At 39.2% G+C, this 8837-nt stretch overlaps 1 pseudogene; it reads left to right on the top strand.

The window, feature by feature from the left end:
* Positions 1-608: 608 nt before the first annotated feature.
* On the top strand, positions 609-727 carry LOC133375819 (5S ribosomal RNA; annotated as a pseudogene).
* The last annotated feature ends 8110 nt before the right edge of the window (positions 728-8837 follow it).

Raw genomic sequence — 8837 nt, forward strand, 5'->3', positions numbered from 1 at the left:
AAAGAAAGTGAAATGGCAGTTTAGTGCAAATTAAAAGATCAATAAAAAAATTAACATGCGGGTAAAATAGCACCTATGGGAAAGTAATAGCGAAGGTGTGCCAGAATCAATGCATGGCCAAAGGGGTTTCTCACCAAATATGTCACTGCATGCATCAAAGCCACAGCTCGTAGAAGGAAGAGTACAATTATATTGATTTATACCTGAGGAGATGGTGCTAGTGTTCTGTTTGTCGAAAAAACAAACAAAATTTTAGTCTGTTTTTCTGTGATCTGCAAATGAAAAGCCACAGAAAAAACACAGGAGAACAATGATCTGATGTGTTAGATTCCTCATAAAAAGAAATGAGCAAACAACATGTGAATCTTCCAGACTAACCATCTGGCGTAAAAGGCTCTGGAAGACTGGAGGTAGAGACAAGATTAATCAGTTCAATATCTCTCTCTACAAATTTATGCCTGAGAGAAAGAGTATATGCGCTTGCACTGACATACACACTCACTGTAAAGTCCCATGCCAAGGAACTCTTCCAATTTTTGTTGAATTTCATAAGAATTCAGAGGTTGGCATATATGTTCAAACATAAATGCCATTTTATTATCCTTTTCACCTACAGCCATACTTCCCTGAACATGTCTGATCTCATCTGATCTCATAAGCTAAGCAAGGTCAGGCCTGCTTAGTACTTGGATGGGAAACCACCTGGGAATACCAGGTGCCATAGGCTTAGAGCTCTGGCAATGGCGGGCCTTTGCAGTCATGCTGGGGAAGACCTGGAATGGCTTCAACGCCCCTCCCCTTTTGGGCATGGCATGGCCATGCATGCCTGTCACATAGGGGGTGGCGCAGGGCGGCTATTTAAGCCCTGCTCTACCTCCCCTCAGCCTCTTTCTGGCCTGACATGACGCCCACCCACCCTCCCTTACAAGTTTGACTCGTCACCTTGGGGCCGGGTAGGAATTTTTAGCTCGTCAGCCTTTGTTTGCTGACAAGTTTTTTGCCTACTCTGTACTGATTGGCTCTTGCTTATTTGGCTATTCCAGCTTAATGTGATTTGGCTAATTTGTTGCCTAGCCTGGTAGTTTAATATTGTAAACAGGTTCATCTGGTCACTTTTGGCGGATAGGTGCGGGAATTTCACAGGATAGGGTTTGGTGACCACCCTTAGGCACACTTTAAGGTGATTGGTGGGTTCTGAGTCCTGCCTTCCAGGTTCTGCGGCCGGTTGGCAGGATAAGGCTCACCTTTGGGGCTAACCTGTAACACCCACTCAGAGCAGGAAGGCCTCCCTAACCACTCTGCGGGGATGGGGTCTGGAAGAGGGGATTGGGCTTGGACCACCCCCTTTCCCATGGCAGGGTGCCCTCGCCCGATTGGGTAAGAGTTAGGTCCCGCACTTGTCTCTGCAGATCATTTATTATGCAATCAAGCATTTAATAGGCTTTATTTAAATAAAGGTGGGCCTTGATTTACCTACACTTCATCTTCTCTTGCCTCTTCATTTCCCAGCTATGCAGTGCAATACCTCTTATCATGAAAACCCTATGAATATATCCAAAAGATTCATAGGGTCGCCATAAGTCGTAATCAACTTGAAGGCATATAACAATAACAACGATCCTTTTCTACATTTTACTTATTAATATCTCCTGACATACATTTCTAACATTTCTGAATACAGAGAAATGAATAAAATGCATTATTTATATGTAGGTAGCTGTTTTTAAATATTTATCCTGAAAATCATGGATTTTTTTTTTAAAAGAATAGCTTATGGAAAACACAATTATATGCATTGATTTTGCTTATAACCTTATATTGTCTGCTTTCGAATGGTTGAGATCAGTGCTGATGTTTTCTTTAAGTTTAAGATGATCCGCTTAGTTGAGAATAAATGTTGGTACTCTCCAAAACGTCTTCATGTTTATAAAACAGAATCATGTGTGCATGCAGCTGCTGGGTGATGGTAGTCTGTAATATCCAAAATGTTAGTGATAAAAATTCATCCTCTTCTTTTGTTTTCTCATGGGCTTGCTAATTAACCAGTAAATAGCCATGTAACTTGAGAAAGAGAAAAACACTTTGGAAGTTTCCCTTTTCCTTTTGTGCTTTCCTCCTCTTTTTTTTTCTAGCACTGTATAATTATTGTCAATGTTAAAAATTGTGCCGCAACAGCTGAAGTGAGCGGTTTGGGCTGGGGAGCATGGATGCTGTGTGTATGTGTGTGAGACAGTAGTGAGGAAGAGGAGGATGGCCATTTGTGAGTGCCTGTGTGTGTTTGTTTGGGAGTGCCTGGGAGGGTATTTGGGAGTGCCTGGTGTGTGTGTGTTTGGAGGTGCCTGGGCTGTATGCCTCCCTTCGTGTGTGTGTGTGTGTGTGTGTATGGCGGTGCCTGGTGTGTGTGTATGTGTTTGTGTGTGTTTTGGGGTTGGTGAGTAAAGCAAGCAGGGGGGCTCTGCCCGCCTAGTAGCTTACATAACTTCTGAAAGGAAACTGTCTTCTGAGCAATTCCTCTCATGAATTCACATGACATGTTCCTTTTAACTCAACTTGCATTTTTTGCTTTTTTGAAGGAAAAAACCTTTTAATTATAGTTAAACTTGGAAAGAGATGGGATGTACAGAGGGAATAAACCTCTGAGCAATATATTGTTATAGATCTACATAGGAATGCTAGATCAATGACAGCTCACTATGATTTCCCATTATCTCAGTCTATTACAGTGTTCTGAAATATGGTTAACACTTCATGAATCTTGGCCAATTATTCTTTCTCATTTCATCAGGATTTCACTGTCACCCCCTCCCCATAGCAGGGTTCTGTCTGAATGGCACAAATGATTGAATAAACTTTAATTAGATGCCTCTGAGCAGCACAGGTTCTATAACTCTGCCTTCTTTCATTCAACAAAGTATTGAGAAGATGATGAGACTCTTGTGAGCCTGGGTGAAAATGGTCTGGGAGAAAGGTGGTGATTTTTAATATTTAACAAATGCCAGTGAAATCAATTGGTTTTCTTTACACTACAAATTATTCACACGTTCGTACCTTGAGCTTCAAAGATAACAGAGGCCATTAGAATCTACAGGCCATTTTAAATCTTTAAGAAACAACAGACTAGGGCATTCATACTTTTAATAGCCCAATCCTATGTATATTTACTCAGAAATAAGCTGCAGTGAGTTTACTGGGGCTTATTCTCATGAAAATGTGCACAGGATTGCAAGACACCCATGGGTTGTATTCTACATAGTACTAAGCAGATCATTTTGTCAGTGCAAAGATTTCTCCTTGAGCAACATAATGATCTCCCCCTATCCTCCCCCCATGTACCCCCTAAATCTGGGGGGGGGTCCAAAGCAGATTTGAGGACAGCACAGGATACACATAGGAGGGAAGAAATCCCCTGGTGCTAGACTAATATGTGTATCATTGCACTAGAGCAAAAACATAGTTGAATACTGCCCCATGTCTTTTGTGTTCCTCAAATTACAATTGCTATTGGATTCCTGTCTGACTCCTTGGTGTGCTTTCAAGAGTGGTGCTTCTAGCATCCATGTTGCCTGAGAATCTGTTGGAAATCCTGACTGGGTATCTGTCCTATCCCATGACCCCATGTTCTAGATCCGTTTCCAGTCCATAACATTTTTCATAGATTTACCCATAAATCCATCTCGTATAGGTTTTTTCATTAATCTGCATTTTGAAGGGGGAGGGGAGAAATCCACATGATGAAAATCCACATTTAAATAATTATCTAACTGTGAGATGCATCCAGTATTAGTTCTACTCAGAGCAGACCCACTGAAATTAATGAGCATGCCTAACCTAAGTCCTATACTCTGGACAAGAGGCTACAGTAAGGACATAATATGGAGAAACTGATTGGTTCCCCATCAGAAAGGGTGTGAGACAGGGGTGTATTTTATCACCCTATTTATTTAATCTATATGCAGAACAAATCATACCGAAAGCGGGATTGGACCAAGATGAAGGAGGCGTGAAAATTGGAGGTAAAAACATCAGTAATTTAAGATATGCAGACAATACCATACTACTAGCAGAAACCAGTAATGATTTGAAATGAATGCTGATGAAAGTTAAATAGGAAAGCACAAAAGCAGGACTACAGCTGAACGTCAGGAAGACTAAAGTAATGACAACATAAGATTTATGTAACTTTACAGTTGACAATGAGGACATTGAACTTGTCAAGGATTATCAATACCTTGGCACAGTCATTAACCAAAATGGAGACCATCAGAAGAAGGCTGGGACTGGGGAAGGCAACTGTGAGAGAACTAGAAAAGACCCTTAGATACAAAGATGTATCACTGAACACTAAAGTCAGGAACATTCAGACCATGGTATTTCCGATCTCTATGTATGGATGTGAAAGTTGGACAGTGAAATAAGTGGATAACAGAAAAATCAACTCCTTTGAAATGTGGTGTTGGAGGAGAACTTTGTGCATACCATGGACTGCAAAAAAGACAAATAATTGGGTTTTAGAACAAATTAAACCAGAACTGTCATTAGAAGCTAAAATGATGAAACTGAGGTTATCCTACTTTGGACACATCATGAGAAAACATGATTCACTAGAAAAGACAATAATGCTGGGAAAAACAGAAGGGAGTAGAAAAAGAGGAAGACCAAACAAGAGATGGATTGATTCCATAAAGGAAGCCACAGACTGAATTTACAAGATCTGAACAGGGTGGTTCACGACAGATTCTGTTGGAGGTCTCTGATTCATAGTGTCACCATGTGGTAGTTGACTTGAAGGCACATAACAACAACAACCTAAGTCCATTCATGTTGGTGGGAGGTATTTAACAAAAAACGTTATGTTAGCACTAACACAACCAGATTTCCCCACATCCCTCCACATATGCCCCATGCTGTCCCCAAATCTTTTCTGGAAGGTTGGGAAAAAAACAGAACATATATAGGGGGTGTGCAGGGAAAGGGAGAGATAATTCTGTTGGGTAAGGAGCAATCTTTCTGCTGCGTAACCCTGCAGTGAATACCACCCAATGGGTCTACTCCAAGTATAACTTAGTTGGATACAACCTTGTATGTTTTCCATATTTCTAAATGTATTTTGTATGTTTTGGGGCTGCAAACCGTGTGAACATTTGGGAAGTGCAAAAGCCAGCAAATAACATATTTCTGACCTATACATTAGTTTGGCAAGTGTACATCAGGTCCATTTTGATCATAATTTTAGCATGTGTTTTTGAATTGTTTTAGATGTTTAAATTGTGTTTTAAATTGTTTTTAAAAGATGTGTTTTAAATTTGTATATGTGTTTTGTTTTTAGGTACTGTAAACTGCCCAGAGAGCTACGGCTATGGGGCAGTATATAAGTACAATAAATACAATAAATAAATAAATAAATAAATTTGCAAAGATCAAACTCTTCAAGCATCCTTACTCAGGAACAGTCTGTAGAACATCAACAGTCATGGTATAATTACTAGTTACTAAACCTTGGACAGGGCCTATCTGACGAAGAAGAAATTTACTTTCAAATGGAAGTGAAATAATGTGTGATACTACTAGTACAGGATGTTCTTCCATTACAAAGTTCAAAGTGGCTTCTGGTAATTGATAAAGGATACACAGGTTACAGACTTTGGGACAGGCAACCTGTCTACATTAGAGATCAAAAGAAATGTTGTTGTTGTTCAAATTTCTATCCTGCCCTTCCTCCCAAAGAACCCCAGGATGGCAAACAACCAAGCAGTAAAACAATATATTTAAAATGAAATAAAAACATATGTAAAACATTTAAAAACATCTAAAAACAGTAAGATCTAAAACTATATAAAAAAGTAGTGCACAGCATGCATATATTGTATCTCTATCACAGATGCAATATTTAGGTTTTCAGGGATAAAAATTGTGAAGGCTACTTAGTAAACAGTGCTAATCTTTGACAAGCTGTCTCACAGTGTGGTGCAAATAATTTTATTTCCCTAATCTCCCATCCAAATGCCCATAGTCATAATGACATACTCTGAACAAATAACAGTAGGCGTCAGTAAAAACATACACAAGGTTTTAAATATTTGAAGGTGATGGCGTGGAGCTTGAAAAACTTTAAAAAGAAACAAAAAGCAGACATTTTAAACACTGAACAATGCTCCAAGAAAACTGACATGGCAACTACTATTCAGAGAGTAATAACAAATCACATACATTAGCCCTGATCAAGTGATGCCACTACGTATGACAATTATCCTGAAAAATGGTTTGACATGGTAAGCTTTTAAAGTGCTAATTACCTTTTGGTGCAGGGAATGACTTGAATTAGTCCAACATCTTTCTCAGAAACAGGTGGTGGCGTTGTCAGAGTTGTCAATAACAACAATCTCTTTAGCAGATCCCTGTTCCTGAACTAACTTTTGCAGGAAGGGAGTCTGAGGAACTAAGGGAAATAGTAATGATGAGAGATAAAGTTCTAGGCTTAATAGACAAAATACAAATAGACAAATCACCAGGTCTGGATGGTATTCACCCAAGAGTTTTCAAAGAACTCAAATGTCCCGACTCATAGGGAGGCCCGGAGGGCAGTGACAAGATCAAGGGCCTTCTCAGTGGTGGCCCCCGAACTATGGAATAGTCTCCCCGAGGAGGTTCGCCTGGCACCGACACTATCATCCTTTCGCCGCCAGGTTAAAACCTTTCTCTACTCCGAGGCATTTTAATTTTTTGTTAATGATTGTAATGTTTGTAATTTGATTTTAGCCTTTGCTGTTTTTAGATTGTGAAATTTGATTTTAGACTGATGTTTTGTATTATATTGTATTTTATTGTATCTATGTTCACCGCCCAGAGAGCTATTGCTAGTCGGGCGGTATATAAGTTTTAAAAATAAATAAATAAAATAAATGTGAGATTGCTGATCTTCAAACAAAAATATGTAACTTGTCCCTCAGATCTGCCTTCATAGCTGAGGACTGGAAAGTGGTCGATATAACAACAATCTTTAAAAAGGGATCCAGAAGGAATATGGCAAATTACAGGCCAGTTAGTTTATCACTTATCCCGGGAAAACTGGTATAAAATGGCAAATGCAATTCAATGTAAACAACTGTAAAGTTATACATATTGGAACAAAAAGTCTTAATTTTACTTATATGCTCATGGGGTCTGAACTGGTGATGACTGACCAGGAACAAGACCTTGGGATCATAGTGGATAGCTCGATGAAGATGTCGACCCAGTGTGCAGCAGCTGTGAAAAAGGCAAATTCTATGCTAGGGATCATTAAGAAAGGTATTAAAAACAAACCTTGACATCATAATGCTGTTATACAAATCTATGGTGCCGTCACATCTGGAATACTGTGTACAGTTCTGGTTGCCTCATGTTAGAAAGAATATTGTAGAATTGTAAAAGGTTAAGAAAAGGGCAACCCAAATATCAAGGGGATAGAACAACTCCCCTATGAGGAAAGGTTGCAGAGTTTGGGGCTTTTCAGTTTAGAGAAAAGGCGAGTAAGAGGTGACATGATAGAAGTGTACAAAGTTATGTATGACATGGAGGAAGTGGATAGAGAGAGGTTTTTCTCCCTCTTTCATACCACTAGAACTCGTGGACATTAAATGAAGTGAATACTGGAAGATTCAGGACAGACATAAGAAAGTACTTCAAACAGCACATAGCTAAACTGTGGAAATGGCTCTCACAAGAGGCAATGATGGCCACCAACTTGGATGGCTTTAAGAGGATTGGACACATTTATGAAGAATAAGGCTATCAGTGGCTACTAGCCATGATGGCTATGCTCTGCCTCCATAGTTGGAGGCAACATGCTTTTGAATATTAGTTACTGGAAGCTGCAGGAGGGGAGAGTGCCATTGCACTCAGTTTCTGCTCGTGGGCTTCCCCTGGGGATCTGATTGGCCACTGTGAGAACAGGATGGTGGACGATAGACCACTGGCCTAATCCAGCAGGTTCTTCTTATGTTGTTATGTGCCCCATCTCTGACTTAAGAGCTATGGAAATGGCTGGTTTAAGGATGCTGCAATACCATATTATTGTATTTAGTTTTTTAAGGTCTTGATAATGCTTATTGTTTTCATGATTTTATGTTAATTATTATATTGGATTTTAATTAAATGTATGGTATTTGGTGAAATGTTGTTTACCACACTGGGAACCTTCAGGTTCAAGGGTGGGTTATAAATACAATTAACAACAAACAAACACGCAACAGCATGCCTACTACAGAAAAAGGTAACTTAACCCCACTAGTAACAGCTGACATAATAATGAAGTAACAATATTCTTGAATATGGTATTAACAGAAAATAAATCAGCTGACCAGTCAATTCTCTATTTTCTATCCATTTTTAAGGAAGGGAGAAATTGGAACATCTACTTTGCTTATTTTGCTGCTGCCTTGCCAAGGACAATAGTAATTACACTAAATAAAATTAAATCAATACATTTACTTCCTAGGCAGGTTTCATGCCATGAGGCCTAAGTGGAAAAGATAAAGAGAAAGTGAAATAATTAAAACTTGAGAAAATAACTATGCTAATTAGAATGCTCATTAGTCTTTATAATGGGCAACAGTGCACAGGAGGCAAAAAAGCCACTTGGTGCTTCTTCAAGTATAACACCAGAAGCACAGTTTTTAATAAATCACACAAAATAACTGATTAGCAGTGCAACCATATTTGTGTCTACTCCAAAGTAAGCCCAAGTGAGTTTGATGGGACTTACTTCTGGAGTTAAGTATGTCTAGTATTGCAGCCTAAATGACATCTCCATTTTAGATTGCCTGGAGGCTATACAACTCTATCCTTCTCCCTCCAGT

This window comes from Rhineura floridana, chromosome 1 (genome assembly GCF_030035675.1).
Source record: "Rhineura floridana isolate rRhiFlo1 chromosome 1, rRhiFlo1.hap2, whole genome shotgun sequence".
Classification (NCBI taxonomy): domain Eukaryota; kingdom Metazoa; phylum Chordata; class Lepidosauria; order Squamata; family Rhineuridae; genus Rhineura; species Rhineura floridana.